Here is a 23,265-nt window from a genome sequence, read left to right as displayed (position 1 = left end):
TGAGTGAACACAATAGAAAAAATGGAATTTTTCCTGTGTGCAATCCTGTGTTACTGATTGTAAAGAGTTTGGGGAGATTTGCTCTTATTCAGAATGGCACTGGTGGTATTAGGGGAAAGGTAATTGTGAGTAGCATTGGGATAAACTGGAGTTATTCAAGGATACAGCTCTCTACTGAAACTCAGTATCCATGACACTTATAGTTCCAGTTTGCTAAATACACTTTCTTGATCAGTAGCTTCAGTGTGCTGACAGCACATAGTTGTAAATCCAAATATGCTTCTGAATGAGAATAGATATAACCTTTTTTTCCTTTCTTCTATGTTAATGAGATAGGTTTGTCATTTGTTGAACCTCTTTCATTTTTATCTTTCTGTGATGGTTCGGATATATCTATTCACATTCCTGGTAAGCTTCAGATCCATGCCATCTTATTAGGACACTTTGTTAAAGCTCCATCACTTCTCAAGGTGACAATACAAACACCGAAAGGTATTCCAATTGACCAAACAAAATGAAAGAGAAGAACCAGAGCATTAATCACAGAACATGAAAAAAATGCAAATGGCATGGTATCTCTGGAAGGTGATTTGCTTCCAGAAGTAAAGTTCACTGGGGGATTTCTTTTGATGAGATAATAGTGTATCTTATTCTCCTGGTAGATGTCCATAAACGTTTATTTTCAGGACAGGAAAAAAACAACAGTGGTCATCTCAACTAGTATTGCTGAGACCAGAACTCATTTACTTCACTGGGCTATATTGAGCTCTCAACTAAGGCCCCATTCCAAACACATGCTTAATGGCCTGGCTGAATAGGAATATGTTTTAACATGTGTTCAGGCAATTTTCTGAATCAGGCACTGAGAGCATAATTTGGAGCAACAGTTTTAAGTCTTCACTGCCCAAATACAATTACACCTAAAAGTCAGGTCCTGCTCTCATTATTCACCCTCATGCTTCCCTGTATTCCAAAATATTTTAGCTTTATATTTTCCCTCTGTTAGGCTTAATATATAGAATAGTTCTCATTTGTTTGGAATATATCAATTATTCCTTTTATAAATTAAGAAATAAAAATGATAGGGATTTGGTTTTAAGTAATGTAAAATTTAAAAATTACAGCTGATATTTCCCCACCACCACTTTATTCAGACAAGTAGTCTTTTCAGAAATGGAAGCCTAAGGCTGTGGGCTAGTAAAGTGAGCAGGTTTTTGGAGGGAGAGAACTCTCAAACCAATGTCCAATTCAAAGGTAAAAGGCCTAATGAATAAAGAAGAAAGATATAAAGCGGCATCAAATAAATGTTATCTGAGATGTGGACACCTTAGTCATGTAATGATATAATCACTACAAACGCCTATATATGAGATCTCTCAGTGGAAAAAAGCATGATACTATAAGGAGAAATGAAGGTTCCAAATAGATACCTAGAATGATCAGAAAAGAGAAAAGAAATTCTCCAGAAATGCAGTTAGGGTGCAGCCTACTTCAACTCTGACAAGAAGACAAAATAAAAAGGCAGTATTTTTATGTTAGTTTTAAACAAGAATTCAGACTGAATATAAATCAGAGGGAGTCAAATAGAAGTCTAGACTTCTTGGGTCTAGTTTCAGCTTTTCCACTGACTCACAAAAGAACCTAGGGAAAGTCACTGTGTCTGGGTCTACACTAGGGAGTTATTTCCAAATAAACCCCTTTATTTCAAAGTAATAAGTGGAATGTCCACACTACCAAGCCCGTTATTTTGAAGTAATGGGCTGGTTATTTAAAAATCTGTACTCCTGCTTTCCTTGGGGAATAACACTTCAAAATAGTTATTTTGAAATAGCATTAGTGTGGATGCTTCGCTGCTGCTATTTCAAACTAACTATTCCCCAGAATAATTCAAAGTAATTACTTCCCAGTGCTTCCTGGGGCTCTAAGTTGAGGTACTGTGTACACAACAATGGAGCCAACCTCGGACTAATTTCAAGGCACCCCTGTAGTGTGAACACGCTATTTCAATTTTGTTATTTTGGGAGTTATTATTTTGAATTTAGTTATTTTGAAATAATTTCCTACTGTAGACATTCTGAGTGTCAAATATTCAGAAGTGGTTGGCTACTAGATCTGGGTGTCTTCAAGTCTGAGTACACAACTTCAGTCAAAAGAGCTAAAATTTGAAACTGGGATATTTGCAGTTAGGCTCCTAAATCTATATTTTGTTACTAAACACATTATACTACTTCTTGGATTTAGGAGCCTAATTTTAGGCTCCTAAATCCAAGAAGCTTGGCCCATGAGTGTGTTAATTATAAGCTTCCCATGTTTGTTTCTGTATGCATGTATATACAATGTGTGGGTCTGTAAGTGTGAGTAGTTGTACTAAAATGAAATACATTTCTTATATCTACATCCATGGGATAAATTCAGGAAAAATATAATATGGTTGCACCTTTTACCTCCTTCCTTGCACTTTGCTCACTAACCCACCTCAGCCAGATATTCAAAATCTCTCAAAAAATTTCAAGCAGCTGTCATGCTTTTTTCAATTATTAAAGAACCTGACATTAAAAATGCTTCCTTCTTTCCTTTAACAATGTAATCGGGAGAAATTAAATTTCTATATGCAATACTGTATTCTAGGCCATGACATTTTAACATATCATGAATCACCAGGGCTAGAAACATCAGTACAATATCAATTTGAAGAGATGGGATTCCATGCTTTCTGCTGAAACATATTTGTTTGATCACCTGTGAATTTACAATATACCAGACTTTAAATTCATAACTCCCTGATGTAAAGATGCAGAAATTACATTTGTATTTTGATATTTCTGTAATTCAGAGATCCACCTTTACCTTATCATTAAGATAGCTTTTGCAGGTAGAAGGATATGACAAAAATAGTACTAGTAAACACTTTTAAAACTCTATGAATTTTCTAAATTAACTTTTATTCCATACATAAATGACTAATGACGTTTGATGCTAAGAAGGTCTTGTTAGCACTCAAAAGACAGAACTATGTAGCACTTTAAAGACTAACAAGATGGTTTATTAGGTGATGAGCTTTCGTGGGCCAGACCCACTTCCTCAGATCAATTTAGGATGACCTGAATAACTCATGGCTTTACCTCTCCTGACTAATATGGTGAATATCAAAGGCTGCTGTTGTGCTCGCCGGGCCATGCAGGGCCCCGCAGCCATGAGGGGAAGGGCACTGCTGGCCGGTGCCTTGGGGCTGGCGCTACGGGAGCCAGGCGCGCAGCTCCTGATGGCAGCTGTCAGGGATGCTGCGCGCCCTTACAGCTGCCATCAGGCGCCCTTCATCGGTTGGCACCCTGGGCAGCTGCCCGGCTCGCCCATGCCTCCATCTGGCCCTGCTTGTATACATATGTGGGCGCCTGATGGTTGCAGGGTTGGGTTCCTGGATGCTTATGATGTGGTTGTGTGGCATGGTTACCGGAAATAAATCGTTCCAGGTTGGAGGGTTGTCTGTAAGCGAGAATACCATCTACATGTTTTCTTAGTTTATAAAGTGCTACCAGACCATTTGTTGTTTTTTCCTGTACAAACTAACTTGGCTATGCCCTGAGACTTCAGGAAGGGTAGCCATTGTAAAAACATTCCATTTAATGGCTTAGAAGATCCTAAAATATGTCACCCTTTGACTTCTGAATTACAGACACTGCTATCAGAGGTCAAGATATGTCACTATGCAGGTCCTTGGATGGCAGAGCACAAAAGTGAGATTGATAACAGTATAATATTCTGATAATGAAAACAAACTTTCAGACAGAGTGAAGATCAATGTTCAAATATTCCAGGATGCAAAGATGTTGTTACTCTACATCCAATTTAAGGAAAAAATACTGAAAGTACAGGCTGAACCTCTCTAGTCTGGCATCCTTAGGACCTGACTGGTGCCGAATCAGAGAAGTTTCTTGACCATGGAAGGTCAATCTTATCTAGCAGCATTATCAACACTTCTACTGCTTGCTGAGCTCTTGGAAGACAAAATAACAGCACAGAATGCTGACAGCCAGGACTGGTTGCTATAAACAAACTTTATGGGACCACAAGAAATGTGGCCATGCCCATGATAAACTATTAAAATCATGCCAAACCATGGATGTTGATGGACCAGATTGTGCTAGATTAGAGAGGCTCAACCTATATTATTTGGTGGGAAATGCCATTACTCATACCTGCCCTTTATGGTGTCTAAATTGGAAACTGTTAGTTAAACTGAAGTGCAATATAAATGAGGGTTAAAAACAGAATCCCTATAATTCCTGAATCTTGGGGACTCCAAGATCACAGTGAAATAATTGAAAATAAGCAGTTCTTATCAGAAAATTATGCATGTGCCATTCCAAAAGAGCAGCTGATTACAGATAAAAGGATAATGTAATAACTTTGAATGGGAAACAGAAAACATTCTTTCTTTTACATTTCTTTTCCTTACAGTTTAGGGACCTGGGTCCTGCATTCCTTGTATAGCCCATTGTCCCCCTGGTTCAGTTTTCAATGGTCAAGAAATGTAAAATCCATCAATTTTAATACATGCATTGGTATTCATATGGTTAAAAGAACATTTACATTCAAACAAAAATTGAATGTCAATTTGTATTTTTAAATTTAAATAGATAAAGGCAAAATAACCAAGTAGGGAAATAAGTAAATTAAAATTAGAAAGTGGTTCAATTTTCCAAATTTGTTAAGTCTGAAAGTAATTGTGGAAGAGGCAATAATGAATGAGACCTAAACTGATCAGGACAGCTAGAAGAGCAAAAATAAGACACTTTAAGAAATAATGGCTGATGCCTGAAATGAGCTCTGTATGGATGTTTCACACAATACTTTTCAACCAATAAATGGTGTAGGCAGGGCGACTGAAAATCCTATTTTACACATTGGACTCATCAAAACTGCAATACTCATGAAAAGGAAGGAATAAAGAAGGACCCAATTTAAAAACTCTTGCATGAAGAGCAACAGGATTTTGTACTTAATTTTGTAGTGAAAAAATTATACAGTACTACAAATATGTCATCTGCTCTAAGACTTGAAAAACAAATGTTTCATCATTTCTTCTTCTAGAATTTAACATCCTCACTCTGTTTGTGAGAAGGTGGGAAAGGGGACTACAACAAATTGCACACTCCAAATTCAAACTTCAAAGAAATGCATAAATTTAATGCTAGACATTTAAAGATGTTAAATATTGGAATGATTTGATGCTTGAGTTGACTCCTGATTGTAGTCTGTGGCAACGGGAAGTTTATCCAAAGTAGGGATGCAGTGACCCAACCTCTCTGTAATCCTATTCCAGGAAGGTGAAGTAGAGCAGGTATCCCAAACATAGGTGGCCAAGAAAAGTCCATGAATTATGTAAGACTGCTAAGGATGGGGGAGGGAAGGAGGAGTAGAGGTGGAGGCAGAACAGTGTGTCTGGAAGCTGTAACAATTCATTTCATGTCCTAGGCATTTGCCACTGAGCAGCTGCAATTGAGAGCTGTCTTCCACTGAGAGTAATATATCAAATTGCATCCATATGCATCCACTGAGGTGAATTAAATCAAGGCCCAAACCATAAGCCTGGATCACTCCCTACTTGCTGAAAGTGCTTTATCTGTATCTGAAGTGTGCAATTTGGAGCTATCACTGTAGAGGGGATTACAAGAAACTCCAGATCTATACTCCTCCAAACCTGATGAAAGGCTGCATCCAGATCTGGACTTTACAGCCCATATCCATCTTATTAACATTTTGCTTAGTCATAAAGGAAAACTACACATAATAAAATTAAGCTGTCTGGAGACATACTCATTTGCATTTTGACCTTACCAGTATGGATCTTGTAAGTAAAAAATATTTTAAAAAGCATAGTGTTTATTTTATTACTCCAAAAATATGTGGTGCCCAGGCTCCAGGAGCCTTTCCTGAAGTGAACACCATTTTTGTTTTTAAATATATCACCAGCCCACCTGTTTATAATTTGGTGGTGCATTAGTAGAACCAAAAGATCAGATATGTATCCTTAGGAATTTTAAAGCATCAGATGTTTGAGACCAAATCCTGCCCACCTTACTCACTGGAGTAGCCCTAAGGAGGGTATTGTTAGTAAAGGGTTGTTCTAAAGTCATACTGTCTCTTCTCTCAGCCAAAAAAGAAAGGGCACAAGGGGAAAAAATGAGGACAGGAGAGGGCCCTGAAAATCAGAATGTGTGGGAGACAGAAAGGAGAACTTGCAAAAAAGACAGTGTGGCAAAGGGCAAAGAAAAAGAAGGAAAGGGAAGATAGGTCAAAAAAGGTGGAGCAAAAAAAAAAGATTGAAAAGATACAAGCTGCATGTAAAGAGCTGCACAGAGGAAACCACTCCCTTTTCTGCCCCTCCCCCCAGAACAGAAGTGAGTGCCATCTACTGGCACATTTGCTATTAGTGAACTGTGTTGGCTAGATTGCACCTGGACTGGACAGATACTTAGGTTATCTAAATACTATTTACTGGCCCTCTGGGAAGTTTTAGACAAGTCAAATCACCTCTGTGTGCCATAGTTTCTTCATCTGTAAAATGGGGATGGGTCATAATGCCAACCTCCTTTTACACAGATGTATTGCTAAAAATACTTATAAAAGCTAGATATTATTACTTACTACAGTAGCACATTTACCCAGCATTGCTCAGGTCCTTAAGCATGGGTTCAGAGCAGGAGACTGAGGGACAGGGTGTGTCCAAGACTTAGGGATGGGGGTGAGGAGAGTCTCTGGGCAGGGGGTTCTATGTGTGTGTGTGTGTAGATCAGTGGTGGGCAATAATTTTTGGTGGCGTGGGCAATAATTTTTGGTGGAAAGTGGTCAATGGGCACACTTTTCTGTGGGGGAGATGTGGGGCCTAGGATGGAGGTTGGGTACAGAAGGACACATGGGGAAAGGGACTGGGGTGCAGGAGACAGCATGAGGCCTGAGAAGGAGTTTGGGTGAAGGAGGGGGTTGTGACCTGGGTATGGGCATTAGGGTGCAGGTCTGGGAGGGTGTTTGGGTGCAGGAGGGGATTCTGGCCTGGAGGATGAGTGTAGGAGGTGATACATGGTCTAGGAGGGAGTTGTGACCAGTGGCAGGGGAGTGCAGAGGGTTTGGATGGTAATCTGGGGGAGGGAGTTGGAATGCGGGAGGGGCAGGGGTGCCAAAGGCAGGCTGTGGTTGGGAGGCGCTTACCTACGCCGGCAGTTCTGCAGCATCCCCAAGACAGGCTGGGCTCCCTGAGCTGAGGATTGGGCTGGGGGCAGGGAGATCACAGAAAGCTTTCCCCTCCCTCCAGAGCAGAGAATCGCTGAACTGCGCTTTAAACCTGCAGCAGATGTGAGCCTGAGGGTTCCAGCAGAGTGGTCCGTGGGCAGAATCCAGTGGTTTTGTGGGCTGGATCTGGCTCCTGGGCTGTATTTTGCCAGCACTCATGTAGATTCATATCGAGTCTGATTGCGCTTTCCCTTCCTGACCCTGTCAGGGAGCTAGAACAAAGTGCACAGTTTGTCTGCCCGCTGCGGTCCCCAGCCAGAGTGAAGAATGCTGCAAACTGCGTACTTTCCCCTCACTTCTTGACAAGGGGGAACAGCCAGCAATGTCCCCATATAAATCTTGGGGTGGTGGGAAGTTCAGCCTCCACCCTTTTGTTAAAGGGCACCTTGTGAGTGGGAAGCTCAGGGCTGAGGCCAGCCCCTTGCATCTCCTTGGTGATTCTGGCTCTTTTCTGTATGTTTTTTATGAGAAGCAATCCCATTCTGGACACATCCCATTGTTCTGGCACAACCAAACCCTTATGTTACTTTAAATTATGATAAGAGGAAGCTGTATACCAAATTTGGTGGTCCTAGCTCTTAACTAAAAGAAATTCTTGAACAAACAGATAAATAAATAGATAAACCCTCACATATATAGTAGATTACAATATGGCCGTGTCTACACTGGCCACATAACCCGTAATAGCTATGGAAATGAGAGAAGTCAGAATAGGGAAATGCGCGGGGGATTTAAATATCCCCCGCGGGATTTAAATAAACATGGCCGCCGCTTTTTTCCAGCTTGGGGAAAAGCCGGAAAAGAGCGTCCAGACTGGCGCGATTCTCCGGAATAAAGCCTTATTCCGGAGGATCTCTTATTCCTACTTGCAAGTAGCGCCAGTCTGGACGCTCTTTTCCGGCTTTTCCCCAAGCCGGAAAAAAGCGGTGGCCATGTTTATTTAAATCCCGCGGGGGATATTTAAATCCCCCGCGCATTTCCCTATTCTGACTTCTCTCATTTCCATAGCTATTACGGGTTATGTGGCCAGTGTAGACATAGCCTATATGTCCATTGTATAGCACTCTAGTAGCAAAAGGTAAAAAAGAAAGAAAGAAGCAGGAGAGACAGAAGAACAAAAAGGAAATAGCAGAGGAGGAAGAAGGTAGGAGGGGAGAAAAGAATCATAAACGTTACAGAGGAGGAAGGGAACTGATTAGGATATAAGTGGTTAATTGCTAAGGGCAACACAGTTTGCACTGTATATTCTTCTGTTTGTTTTACTGTGTATATGTTGGGAACACTAGTGTCTCCAGAGCAATGTTTTGGCACACAATACCTGTGAACAGCATTGTGTAAGATTAATACATTTAAGCAGTGTATCCAATATATGCATAAGCAGGAAATAGAAGGCCACATTTTCAAAAGTGTCAAGACACATTTGTCAATATCCATTTTAACATGCAAAAATCCACAGTGAGAATACAACACCAGGATAACATCTGCACAAAACAATGTCTGTAAAAAAAAAGGGGGGGGGAGATATTTGTGCGTGAAAATCTGACCCACATGTATGAGAGAAGGCTTCTGGGGAAGGTTGAGTGCATGAAGTTTTGCATAGAGTGGAATGGGTTTTGTTTCACTACTGTATTTACAGGCTGATATGTTTGTTGGCTTTATTGTAAGTGATATCTCTGTAGTGATTATGAATTTAATTATTGTCAGAAACAATGTTTTCAAAAACATTTAGTTTCTTAGGAGTCTAAATTTCATTTTCAAAGGTGAGTTAGGCACTGATGATAAGATTTTAAAAGCTATTTAGACACCTAAAGATGCAGTTAGGAACCTAGTAGGATTTTCAAAAGTGCCTAGGAACATATCTGAATGGTTAGGTACCTAAATACTTTTAAATAACTTGGGCTTTCAGTGACACATTGGCTCCTAAATTCCTTCTTCAATTATTTGTGAAAATGGTACTTAGACTCTTAAGTCACTTAACCAGTCAGAGCTCAATTATGTATTTTATATTAAAACTAAACAGTAGACAGGAGTCTCGTAAGCATTCTTCATTCCAACAAGTTCGTGGAATGAACTGATTAGCAGATCTACAGATCTGTAATGCCAGGATGCAAATAACTGGTCCTGTTCACGGAGCTAAACAAGGCAGGTAGCATCTCCTGCAGAATGTATGTCTTTTCAACATAAAAGAGAAGCTCAGCTACAATTTATGATGGAAGCTTTGATTCTCAAACACATACATTTTAATGCATATCTCTGGTAATCCTTTTGCAGATACACCTTACACAGTTATATCTAAAATATTGAGAATCTTCATATTTCAAGAAAATGCTAAAACTTGTAACAGCCAATTTCCTCAGTTTCGCCAAAACCCAAGTGTTCAGAAATCAAGCCAGGCTCCGGAAATCATGACACCATCTTTTTAAAAAGGGGTTTAAAAAATTTGGGCTTTGAGAGGAAAGTCATCTTTGGGGTTCTTGTTGTCAAGCTTTCCCCTTCAACCATGACTGCTAAAACCTTTTTTTAATGAAAACTGAGATTCTCAACTAATCATATCATTCCATGAGCTGGAGTTTTAATGGAAAACAATACATATTATAGACTTGTGATAAAATTGTGAGAGTGGGTAACACTAACTGCCATGCACATAGAGAACATTACCTCAGTGACTTCTCATGCTAATTAGGTGCAAAACACTATGCATGTAATTCTGGAAATCAGGTCCTTAAATCTTTACCAGTATGCACAGGACTTACGTCTCTGAAATTTTGAATCCTAATATGACATCCACAAATTAAAACCTCATTTAAAGCTTTCCTGGTGATGAAATATATCATTTGAACAGAAAACAAAGCAATGGATTTGGTGCAATACCACTGTACAAGGGTTGGAGTAGATAGATAGAAGAATGGGGCATACAGGTATTGGAATTCATTATCTTGGCTGTGAAAGGTTTGGCAGCCCAGGAGAAATGTATTGCGTTCAGTGTCCATTTCTTCTCCAAAGGCAGTGAGACCTGCTATGGAGTTGTTCCACAATCAATAAGTATCCTTAAGATAAAAATTCCTTTGCTTGCTACTGACTAAGACCAGGTCCACACTACAGCCAAAGGTTGGCTTAAGGTACGCAATTCCAGCTGTGTAAAAAACGTAGCTGGAGTTGACGTAACTTAAGCTGAGCTTTGGTGCCACTCTCACAGCAGGAGGTTGGCAGGAGAAATACTCCCATCAACTTCCCTTACTACTTGCAAGAAATAAGAGTTCTGGCATTAACAGGGGCACCCTCAGTGTTTGATCTAGTTGGTCTTTACTAGACCCACTAAATCGAACTCCAGAAGATCTATTGCTGCAGTGTCAATCTTCCAGGAAGTGAAGACATGGCCTAGGTGTGACCTCTCTCTCCCACTGTCTACTTGTGTGGACACTAGAAAGTGTACTTGGGCCTACACTCCTCAGATAGAAATGACTCTAGAATGGTAACCCCAAGTTGTGTGGTGGGTGTTCAAGATGCACTAATGGCTAAGAAGGCTATGAAATCTTAAGATTAGTCATATATTTAAAGTGACAACACTGTATTTTATCAGTATGCTGGCTATGTGACACACTTATTTTTATGATCTAGGGGTTGACTGCATAATTTATAAGTGATGGGATGAAAAGACTCAACGCTACAAATGAGTTGTACATTATATAGACATGTTAATCTTCCAGCAAATGCATAGCTGTTTCATACTTTATTAACACTGCACTAGGAAGATTTTTTTTTGGAAAACAAGAAGGTGGAATCTGACTGAAAGAGACTGGGGGGGAGAAAGTAGAGGTTGGACCTCTTTGGTCTGGCATCCTTGGGACCTGACGGGTCCTGGATGAGGGAATTTGCTGGACAAGGGGAGATCCCCTGACAACAGCCCCTCAACCCACTGACCCTCCCTGCTGCTGAATCCTTTGGCCCAGATGGGCTGCCTACTGGCCAGCTCCAGCCCTGGCTCCACTGCCAGCCTAGTGGCACGCTGCCCAACCAAACTGCAATAGCCCCAAGCCCCACTGCCGGGCAGCACAAGGCCTTGGCTATGCTGATTCTACCAGGATGCTGCGGCCCTGGACAGCTTTCCTTCCTGGGCTGCTGCGGCTGCAACCCCAGATCCACTGCCACCACTACCCAGGCTGATGCAGCCCTGCCAAGCTTCCCCTCCTGATATGCCATGGTCCAGGCCTGACTGCCAGGCAGCAGGCAGCCCCAATTGCACTCTGCCACTCGCTGCTGCCACCAGTTGCACTGGGCTCTTAGTGTATGTTTACACTACCCTCCTAGTTTGAACTAGGAGGGTAATGTAGGCATACCACACTTGCAAATGAAGCCCGGGATTTGAATTTCCCGGGCTTCATTTGCATAAGCGGGGAGCCGCCATTTTTAAAACCCCGCTGGTTCGAACCCCGTGCAGCGCGGCTACACGGGGCACGAACTAGGTAGTTTGAACTAGGAAGCCATTTCACGAGGAGAAACGGTAGTTCGAACTAGGAAGCCTAGTTCGAACTACCTAGTTCGTGCCCCATGTAGCCGCGCTGCACGGGGTTCGAACCAGCAGGGTTTTAAAAATGGCGGCTCCCCGCTTATGCAAATGTATCCCGGGAAATTCAAATCCCGGGCTTCATTTGCAAGTGCGATATGCCTACATTACCCCGCTAGTTCGAACTAGTGGGGTAGTGTAGACATACCCTCAGTTGCTTGCCTTCCTGCTCTGAGATTCTCTCATCCAGGACATCTGAAGTCATGCCGGACCATGGATGTTGCTGGACCAGAGAATCACAGATTTGGGAGTGCCAACCTATAAATGAATATACTCAGTACACTAATAGAATATTATTTGTATAACAAATAGTGTACTTGTTAGTGACTTGGACCTATTTCATGCAAATAGCTTAAAGGAAACTTCTTTTCACAATTCAGATGTTTTTCCTGGCCAGAAAATTAAAATGGGAGGTTTACCAGAGCCATTCAAACCATCTCATTTTATGCTGCTATTACTAAACAATTTCATCTTGGTGTTCTGAATAACAAACCATGTTCATCCAGTTCTTGTGGTTTGCAGAATCATTGGATTTCCTCTAGAGTATTACACTTTTCTAATAAACATCACATAGACTAAGACTGGTACAGTCTATTAGCCAAGAGGATTTCTGCATGTGTAAAGAAAGCAGCAAGGGGAGAGGAGAAGAAATGAAGGGCTACTGAGCTTCATGGGGACTTGATAATATTATGATAATCACAACAGCGTAGCCCACACACTATGAAATATCATCCAAAATACAGAATGTGGTTATTTTATTCACATTTCCTCTCCTGTGTGTCACTACTCTGTTTCATCTTTTGTGAGCATGATTCCATTGACCTTTCTCCACAAAATATAACTAAATCGTAGGATGCTTTTTAAGAAGAGTCATAGCAAACCTTTACAAGCTTAACCCAGAGATCAAGAACTATCAGCGAAGAATCCAGGGGAAAAGACAATGTATAGAATCAAAGAACTGTAAAGGACCTCCAGAGGTCAAGTCCAATCCCTACCCATGGCAGGACCAGCATCATCTAAACCATCTTGACAGGTGTTTATCTAACCTGGTCTAAAAAATCTCCCATGATGGAGTTTCATGACCTCCTAAGGCAATATATTCCAATTCTTAACCATCCTGAACAGCTAGGAAATTTTTCCTAATGAGCAACCTACACCTCCCTTGCTGCAGTTTAAACTCATTGCTTCTTGTCCTAGCCTTAGAGGTTAAAGGAGAATAATTTTTCTCCCTCCTTTTGTAACAATATTTTAGATACTTATAAACAGTTTATCATGCTCTCTCTTTTGCAGACTAAATAAACCCAGTTCTTTTAATCTTCCCTCGTAGGTCATGTTTTCCAAGACCTTTAATCATTTTTGTTGTTCTCTGGACCTTCTCCAAATTGTTCACACTTTTCAAGATATGTGGTACCTAGAACTGTACACAATACTCCAGTTGAGGCTTAATCAGTGCAGAGCAGAACAGAAGAATTATTTTTCAGGTCTTGTTTACAACACTTCTGCTAATGCATCCCAGAATGATGTTTGCTTTTTTTTGCAACAGTATCACACCGTTGATGTATTTTTAGCTCAGGGTCCACTATGACACCTTGAAGAGTTGCAATAACCTTTCCTAGGCAGTCATTTGTACATATGTAATGTCATTTCCCATTTTATATGTGTGTAATGGAATGTTTCTTCCTAAGCTGAACTACTTTGCATTTGTCTCTATTGAATTTTATCCTATTTACCTCAGACCATTTCTCCAGTTTGTTCGTACAATTTTGAATTTTCATCAATACTCCTGCAACCCCTCCCAGCTTGATATCATCTGCAAACTTTATAAACATATTTCTCTAAATTATTGATGAAGATATGGAACAGAACAGGTCCCAAAGCTGACTCCTTTGGAACCCCACTTGTTATACCCTTCCAGCATGACTGTGAACCATGGATAACTACTCTCTGGGAATGGTTATCCAACCAGTTATTTACCCACCTAATAGAAGTCCCATCTAGATTATATTTCCCTAGTTTATTGAGAAGGTGATATGAGACTATATCAGAAGCTATACTAAGTCTAGATATATCACATCTACCATTTCCCCCTATCCACAAAGCTACTTCCCCATAAAAAAGCTATCAACTTTACTGTTACTTATCACCTTACTGTCTTCCAAATGATTCCATAACTATTTGCTTCAATATCTTTCCTGGTACAGACTAGTCTGTAATTCCCTGGGTTGTCCTTATTTCCCTTTTTATAGATGGGCACTATATGTGTCATTCTCCAGTCTTCTGGAATCTCTCTCATCTTCCATGACTTTTCAAAGATAATAGCCAATGGCTCATATATCTCTTCAGTCAGCTCCTTGAGTATTTTAGGATGCATTCACAAGGACCTGGTGACTTAAAGACATATAACTTTTCTATGATGTGGTAACCTGCTAAGGCCTTGGGCCAGGATGCAGTGGAGTAGGGGGGTCTGCATCCCCCCTGCTACCCCACACCTTGGGTGACAGTCTCCCCCTCTCTTGCCAGTGATAGGTTGGCTATTTGTCTAACCCACCGAAATTGGGCCTACCTGGAACTCTGTTTATCTGCACTGCCCTGAATCAGGACCTGGGCCTATTTGAACAGTGAACTTATGTTTGTTTGTCTGCCCCACCCTGAACTCAGAGCTGGAGCTTAAAGGGGACCACTGAGCATTTATTTACGAGCCCTGAGCATAGGTCTGGGGCCCGTGACTGAGTGAGGTGGCTTACATTAACACTTCAGGTTGTTCTATAGGGAATGGTATAAACATATGGAATGGAAATATTCCCATATCTGTCTCATAAAATTAATTCATACATTCCCTATCCGTCTTATGAAATTTGGGTGTCTGTGGGAAAAAAGATTGTTTTTAATGGCGAACCATCTGTGAATTGATATAAATTGCTTCCCAAATCTAAATATCAGAACCAGTAAGGGAAATTAAAATTATAGGATTTTTTCTGGAGGTCTGTGTTATCTTTTAGAATCCTCATATGTCTTTCTCTACACCAAATTCATGAGAACTTAAATATAGTGTTAATTTTATTAAGAAATGGATCCTTATATTTCATCACATGTTCCCTTTTCTCAAGGCAATCACCTCTCCTGCAAAAAAGGTAACATCTAATAGCGTTTCCTCAAGTGAATTCCAATAAAAGGAGGCAAGGAATAACAGAGGTAAAGATTCATGGACTCTAAACTAAAGCTATATGGAAACCTGGAAAGAGGATTTGTGCAGGAAAAATACAATTTAAAAATTAATCTTTATGGCTTACTATGAATTGTTGGGAACACCAAAAATCTCTGAATATTATTGTTTTATGTTGTTGTTCTTACAAAGTTACTGTTTGGGAAACCTAAAACAACCTTCATGTTTCAGAGGGGTAGCCGTGTTAGTCTGGATCTGCAAAAGCGACGAGGAGTTCTGTGGCACCTTATAGACTAACAGATGTTAGTTTGTAACCTTCATACTGTCAAGCTGGATCTGAAACTAAGTGCTTGGGAAGTGCACTCAACAGGCTGAATGATAAGCTTAAAAAACCCAAACAACCCTCTGCCCCACACACAACCAAAAAAATTCTGTTATCTCTATGTAATGTTTCTCATAACAACTTCTGTGACCACTTAAATATGTACATCTTACCAGAGCAATTTTATTGCATTGGTGTGATATTTTAACTCTTCTCTTTCCTAATATTAAAATGATATACCTCTAAAATGGGAAATGAAAGTTAGACAGAGCGTTCAGACACAAATAAAAATGCAAAGAATCAAATATGAGAGTAACCGCGACATTGTAGTCTGTTATTTAAGAAGAAAACAGAATATTATAACTTAAATTATTGCACTAGAGTTTCTTTGTGTAGTTGATGGATTTCCACTTCATATGGCTGAATGCAGTACCTTGCATGTTTAAAAGATGTTGTCATCTGAAGAAGTGGGTTGTGGCCATGGAAGCTCATGATACCATCTACATATTTTGTTAGTCTTTAAGGTGCTACTAGACTATTTGTTGCTGTTTTTTAGTTTTACCTGTTACAGACTAATTTAGCTACCCCTCAAGCTTTTGCACTAGAGTTGTCTGCCTGTTTTTCCCCCACTACACTTAAATAATATAAGAATGAAAAATAAGTGAGAATAGTTGTTTCAACAAGATGGATTATTTATTTGTAATTAAATTCTCTGAATTGATGGGAAGAGTACACTGGCATAAAAGGGATTACATAAATCTTCTGGATGAAGTCTAACTCATTTAAACCTGTTTCTCTCTTCTTCCTGGAACAAAAGTTAACTTCCCTGAAATAAATACTTTCCTGAAATAAACATTTTTTCCCTTTGAAACAATGACTTAAACAGAAGCTAATAGCAGAAATAAGGTTTAGAAACCAGAGTAAATACTAGGGGAAAATAATAAATACAGACATAAAATTAGCAGATTATGTAATCATCCAAACCCAATGAATCTCTCAGCTGACTAACTGCTTCTCAGAGAAGCAGGAAGAGAAAAAGCAATGAGCATATAACCTCTCTGGTAATTTACAAGTTAAAGTCTTACTTTTACAACACATAGATCAATTAGATCCTCCCTGATTTAGTTATGATACGTTAATGTTTGAGGTAAACGTGAATAACTTAGTTGTTTATATCGGCTACAACGGAACTCATATAGGTTGCCCTGATACACTGGTCTGAAGGGAAAAAAAGATGTATATGGATTTCTCATTTCTGTTTCAAATTAAATGTGAGTTTATATAGTTGCAGTTGTGCTGCAATTAATGTTTTTGATTAAATTAAATTTGATAAAATATCTTAGTTAAGTAAAATGTAACAGAAAGTTACCCTAACTGAAAGCAAGTTTATGAAGAATATATGAGTAGGCAACTGTTTTCATGTATGATGTATATCAAAACAATAGCTCAGTTTCATTTAACAGGGAATTAATGTCACTTTTGCTTTGCCAGTGCTTCCTGTTGGCAGTGAGTAGTCTATTCTTCTGTGTGACAGAGTCCTGCAGTTGAATGACTGATAGTGTCAAAGGGCTATTAATATGCTAAGCCTTTTAGTGGCATGGGATAGCTCCATCCTGTTCTCCCCAATTATCGCAACAGTGCACTGTAACTCATGACTTGATCTGAGGAATTTAATGTCTGATTTGGGGATTAATTTAATCTATAGGCTCCAAAAATGAGAAAATTATTTTTACTGTATAGAAATAATGACAATGAAGTGTTCCAAAGTAATTTCACATATCCTTAGATGGAATACATTGGTCTTTTCACTCCATCTTTATATGACCTTTGTATATCATTTTAGCAAACCTATGTATGTGATGAAAATTGCATAGCACTGGAATGATAATCCTGTCAGTAACTTTCTATGCTAACATGTGATTCAGTTTAATTACGGAACAGATTTCAGGGGGGGGGGGAGGGGGGGGGGGAGAGAGAGAGAGAGAGAGAGAGAGAGAGAGAGAGAGAGAGAGAGAGAGAGAGACTATACTGAAATGAAAAACAGTAAATACAGTTACCTGTCAATCGCAGGGGAAAGTGAGGTGCAAATTAAAGGATTTTTTTTCTAAATTCCAAATGCATGAATATGTTCATATGACATGAAGCCTGATCTTTGGGCTATTTTTGGTAAGGTTTAAATATTCTTTTGACAATACATGAAGAAAAAAACCCGATTTTTCCTGCAGACTTCCCATCATAAACTTTGCTATTTCTATTTAGAAAGTATTCAGTTTATAAATAAGTGGGTTTTTTTTGTTTTTCAGTAATAGTGCTAGTTTCATGAAAATAGTATTTCTATTCTTCAAGAGTTCAACAGCCAGTCTTACAGAAGTCCTATTTTCTTTGTGGCACTATAATTCTCTTTGTGAAAACTAACTTTAACACCACAAACACAGACAGCAACTTCAAATGCAATTAATCTAGTGAAAGTCACTGTCACAATTTAAAATATGTGAGGCTGAATTTTAGTAGAAGATTCTAATGACCCCTATAGGGGTACATCAGGGAGGTGAAGAGGCTCTGGTAGCTTTTCCCACCAAACATACCAATGCAGGAAGCAGCCAGAATGTTAATGTTTGCAATCCTGGAGCTGCAGGATAGGGAACAAAAAGCATAGCTAAATGCAAGCAGTTCTCCAAATGCAGGATTGCCTTAGCATTTCCCTTATGACCCTCTTGCCCTCAGAAGTCTAAGCTGAGAGTGGAGTACATCCTACACTTCTACAAGGGAGATACTGCAGAGTTTCCAACTGAGACAATATTTGATAATTTACTTAAATTCTAACTTCTGGAGATGTGATTCGGAGAAAATATCAGTTTTCATTATTATAAAAAAACTTTCTAGCCCACATTGTTTTGAAGAAAAGCTTCAAAATACAGTCTGAACTTCATCTTGAAGGCTTAAAAGGAAGAAGGCAAATAACATGAATCCAGAAATGTATCATTTAAAAAAATGTCAAGCTTTCAAAGCCAATCTCATGAAATCTTGGGCCCTGACGCCAGATTTTTAAATATTTGGGATTGGCAATATGGGGTCTGCCACTTCTAAATGTACTCTGAGATACATAGATTCAAATTTTAGCTCACATTAGTGAGCCTAGATAGGCAGCTAGGGATTTCCTTTGCTTGTGGGAACACTAAACTATTATGCATCATCCTCAAACAAGGTATCCCAGTGTAAGAAATATGTTGGGGAAATGCTGGTGGTGTGAGGGACTGAGGATGAGTTTGCATTCCAGTGACATCTGTGCAAGAGCCCTTAGAATCAACATGTGGGGAATCAAAACCATCACTTTCTTCAGTCTGATCCACAAGAAGGAGCAAAATGGCTTGTAACAGATAACTTGCTTAACTAGGAAATAAAGCAGACATGTCTATCTTAAAACATCTCTTGTGAGCAGTACAGTAAGATTGTCAGTTCCCATTTCATGATCCTATTTCTGAGTTTGGTTGACCTGGGGTGGAGCGAGACAATGAGCCTTTATATTTCTCTCCTTCCTAAGAAACTGAAAGGTGGCATATTAAAAATTATTTCCACCTATATACTGCAGAACAGGATGTTGTTGAAGCCAAGAACTCAGCTAGATTCAAAGATGGATTGGACATTGTCATGATCATGAGAGATGGTCAGCAGCCTGGGGACTAAGGGTTAACTATACCTAACTCAGGTAGAGTTGGCCAATAGGAATGTAGGTAGGAATTTCAAACTGGGACAAAGGAAGTTTTGTTTTTTCCCTCTCCCTTTTCCCTGGGCAGTTCCTGTCCAGCTACTGAAGAAACCATTCTTCACTTTCTGTAAGTAGGGTAAAGTTTAGATAATTCCATTAGGTTTTATTTGTTTTATAGTTTGGGAAATGGGATCTGATGTCTGTGTACTTTTAAAAAATGTTTTGGTTTTCCTTTGTAACTAAGTTCTAGGCCCATGGTGGAGTTTCTCCATGAGGATATTATTTTGTTACTTTTCCATCTAGTCATTATGCTTGCAACAGGAATATTGTCGTGATAATAAAAGCTCTTTCTCTTTCCTTTTTATTAACCTGGTATTTATTAATGGTTGTGTCCTGGTTTGTGCTTTAGGAGTGAAATTTCCCAAGTCATCTCTCCCCTGATTTTCTTATCAATACTTGGGTGGTGTCAGCAGCGTTTTTTATTCCCAAAACCTAGGTTGCTAAGATTTTGGGAGGAAGTTTTATACCAAAGCGAGGTAGTTAAGGTTTTGGGGTACTTTTGCTGGCCCTCACTTCTGCATTTATCGTGCCAAAGTGGGGAAGGAGCCATGACAGATATTTATCTGAATATAATAATAATAATAATAATAATAATAATAATAATAATAATAATAATTAATAATTTAATAAATATCCAAAGGTATAATATTGCTACAGAAATATTCGAGAGAGAGATAAAACCTACTGTTTCAGGTCTTAATTAGTAGAGAGTAGAATGTGACTTTCATGGTGGGAACAATATATCTAACACTTGCCTAGGTTTCTTAAGTTTTCCTCTGGTTCCAGCCACTTTTGGAGCCAATATGCTGGACTAGGTAGACCCTGAATCTGAGGCCAGGTCTATTCTAGGGGAGAAAGTTGACCCGAGATACTACGAGAATAGTATAGCTGGAATTGACATACCTTAGATTGAATTTCTGCAGCATCCCCACTGCAGGAGGTTGACAGGAGAAACTCTCCATCAACTTCCCTTACTCCTCTTGACCCGATGGAATATCAGAATCGATGGGGGCACCATCGGTGGGTTGATTTAGTGGGTCTTTAGTAGTCCCACTAAAATTGAACCCTGCGAGATTGATTTCTGCAGCAAGCTCTGAAAACAAGCCCTGATCCATTATAGGGACATCAAAGAGACCCACTTGGAGAAAGCCGCTAGCCATTTGTGCCACTTTGTTTATCTAAAGGATCCATAGCCACAAAGCCTCATAGCTCCCATTGGCTCCAGTTTGGCATTTCTAGCCAAGGGGAGTTACGGAAAGTTGTGTGGCCTGGGCCACCACTTCCTGCCTCTTCCCTTAGCTGGAAACGGTGACCCTCAGCCAATGGGAGCTGTAAGTTTCTGTAGCTATGGACCTTTTAGATTAACAAAGTGGCACAGGCCCGCTAGCAACTTTCCAAAAGCAGGCCTGAGGCCCACTTTGAGAAACACTGCATTATAGAAATTCCTTTGCTCCTATATATCTGCTCTAATGAGACCTTAGTTAACTCTTTTTTCCACCTATCTTTGTTTGGGATATGACCACAACAATACAAGTGCTTTTTATTTTATATCTTTAGTCAAAGCCATGTTGGAGATATGTAGAGTCAAAAAAGTTAAGAACATATTGAAACAACTGATAGGAAACATCTGACATTGTATTGGACAGATTCTCTAGTGCAGAGGTGGCCAACCTGTGGCTCTCTTTTATCATGGAGATTGCCTATCTCCTAGGACTGGAAGGGACTGGTCATTGAGTCCAGTCCCCTACCTTCACAGTAGGACCAAGGACCATCCCTGACAAATTTTTACTCCAAATCCCTAAATGGCCTCCACAAGGATTAAACTCACAATGCTGGGTTTAGCAAGCCAATGCTCAAATCACTGAGCTATCCCTCCCCTCAAGCCACATGGCTCTTTGCTTAAAGAAATGTGACTCTTGCTAGTTCTGAGTCGTGCACCCAGAGTGCTCACAGCCAGCTGCTCTGCGCACGTGCCCCAGCGCCTGGAGGGAGAAGCACTGTGGCGGTGACTCCAGGACTCAGGCATTGGGTTAGAGCTGGGGAGCGGGGCGGGGGTGCCTGGCTCTGTAGGAGGGAGAAGGCATTGGGTTAGAGCAGAGGGGGCTGAAGCACCTTAAACTCAAAGTCTTCATGGATGCAGAATAAGACAGCCAACACAGATGTCATATTTGCATTCCAGGGCAAAAAAAGAATCAGCATGTACCTGGTTTACACTGTGTTTCTTTAAAGAAAATTCAAAGGCTTTTGTTTGCCAGGCTGAAGCAATTATTCTGAGATATGAGTCTCTCCCTTATTGTTTTTGAACCTCTCGTATTTCCAGTCTGGGACAGACCTGAATTTTTAGAACTATAAAAAAGCCATAATTTTCATAAGTAAAAAAAATGAGGAAACCATATCAGAGATCAACACAATGGAGTGAAACAGGCACTTCAAATTGTGCTAATTTACTTCTCAGTTCAGTTTAATTTTAAAAAACTCACAGGACATAATAGGGCAGTAATTTAATAGTGTTAAATTTAAAATACATGGAAAACTTGCGTCACTGGTATTATATTGTCTGTAGTTACTCTGTGGCACTGTGTTTGCAATTATAGTATTTTATTCAAGAACTTAGAACACCTCTCTTTCATATCAAACCATGTTCTCTTACAATCAATGCCCTATTCCCAAACTACATGTGACCTCATTAACCAAGTTTAGTTTTGACAACATACTCTGAAGAGCATCAGAGCAATTCTATAAAAATGGATGGACTAATGAGGAGCCATGTAATTGGAACTAAAAATTGGTAGACAAGGCTTCAATCAAATAACAGTTTTTTTCCAAGACTGGATAGAAACATTTTCTGAAGACTCAATTTCAAACAAAGAAAACCAAAGCAAGGCCTTCTTAGAAAAGGTGATGATCAGATTGCAATAGCATCAAGGTATTTGACTAGGGTTTTTTATAGTGCAAGAAGCAATATGAATTGTTCTGCTTTTAATTCTCTGAGACATCCCAAACAGCTCAGTCAGGAAAACCCCAAATCTTCCAAAAATATGAGAAAACAGACGGCCATAAAAATTCAAAGACTAATATAGGCTTCTCTTCCTGCTTCAAGTAAAGAAGAACGAATTAACTCACAGATGTTAAAGTTGTGCTTCCCCCACCCCCCACCCCCAACTGGACAAACAATACAAAAAAGACTAACTGATCTCTGCTGACGTCAAACAACAAAAGCAGCTTCTCAGCACTGGCAAGCTAGACAAGCCTGAGGGTTTTTAAATCCCAGTGGCCTGACGTCACTCACCCTGATGGTGTGAGTGGAAGGAGTTATCTCTGTGCCATGGCAGCAATATCAGCCTGAAAGCCCTGTGGGTTATGTCATTTGCGCCAGTAGTGGATGGTGAGATTTCTCAGGATGGCAGCTATACAAGCCTGAGGGAAGTGAGCTGCCACCCTAGTAGCTTATTCTGATGGTAGTAGATCAGTTGGGATGCTTTGGTGTCCTCCAGAGAAATAATGAAAAAAGGTTTGGGGTTATATCTCAATGTCTCTCTTAAAGCAATGGGTATAAAAAGAGGGGAGGAGGAGAAGGGTCTGCTTTTCTTTTCAATTTTTAGTTCACAAGGATGAAAGCGCAGGAGATAGGGGGAGTTTTTCTGGAAGTCTGTTTGCATGTGAAACTTACAATGGAGTGAGGTTGCCTGGTTTTAATTTTTCCCCTCCTGTATGAGCTGTAGTGTTTTACTGAAGACCCATACAAAAGAGAAAAAATTAAAACCAGACAACTCCAGCTCTATTGTAAATTTCACATGCAATCAAACAGATTTGAAGAAAAATCCCTATCCCTTTCTCTACCAACCTGTCTACCATTTGAGGATTTCTCTTAGATATACTGTAACCTACTACCACATGCTACATTTTTATATTCACTGATTTTTTTAAGATAGAAATTGGTTTCTGAAGCAAATTCCTCCATTAAATAGTATCTTGGCACACACATTTTAGAAAGGTTTAGAAAAGGGGGAAAGTCTTTGCTCCACTGCAAACACTGTACAAACAAATCCCCAAACTGCAGCAGAATTGTTGCAGACTAAAAAAATGAAACCAACAAAGCTATTCTTTCAAAGTGATGCTCCAAACCCTCAAATGCTTACACACGTGAGTAACTTTACACA

The sequence above is a fragment of the Pelodiscus sinensis genome, chromosome 6, assembly GCF_049634645.1.
Source record: "Pelodiscus sinensis isolate JC-2024 chromosome 6, ASM4963464v1, whole genome shotgun sequence".
In the NCBI taxonomy this organism is placed as follows: domain Eukaryota; kingdom Metazoa; phylum Chordata; order Testudines; family Trionychidae; genus Pelodiscus; species Pelodiscus sinensis.
The sequence above is the reverse complement of the archived record's forward strand: the minus strand, read 5'-3'. Positions refer to the sequence as shown.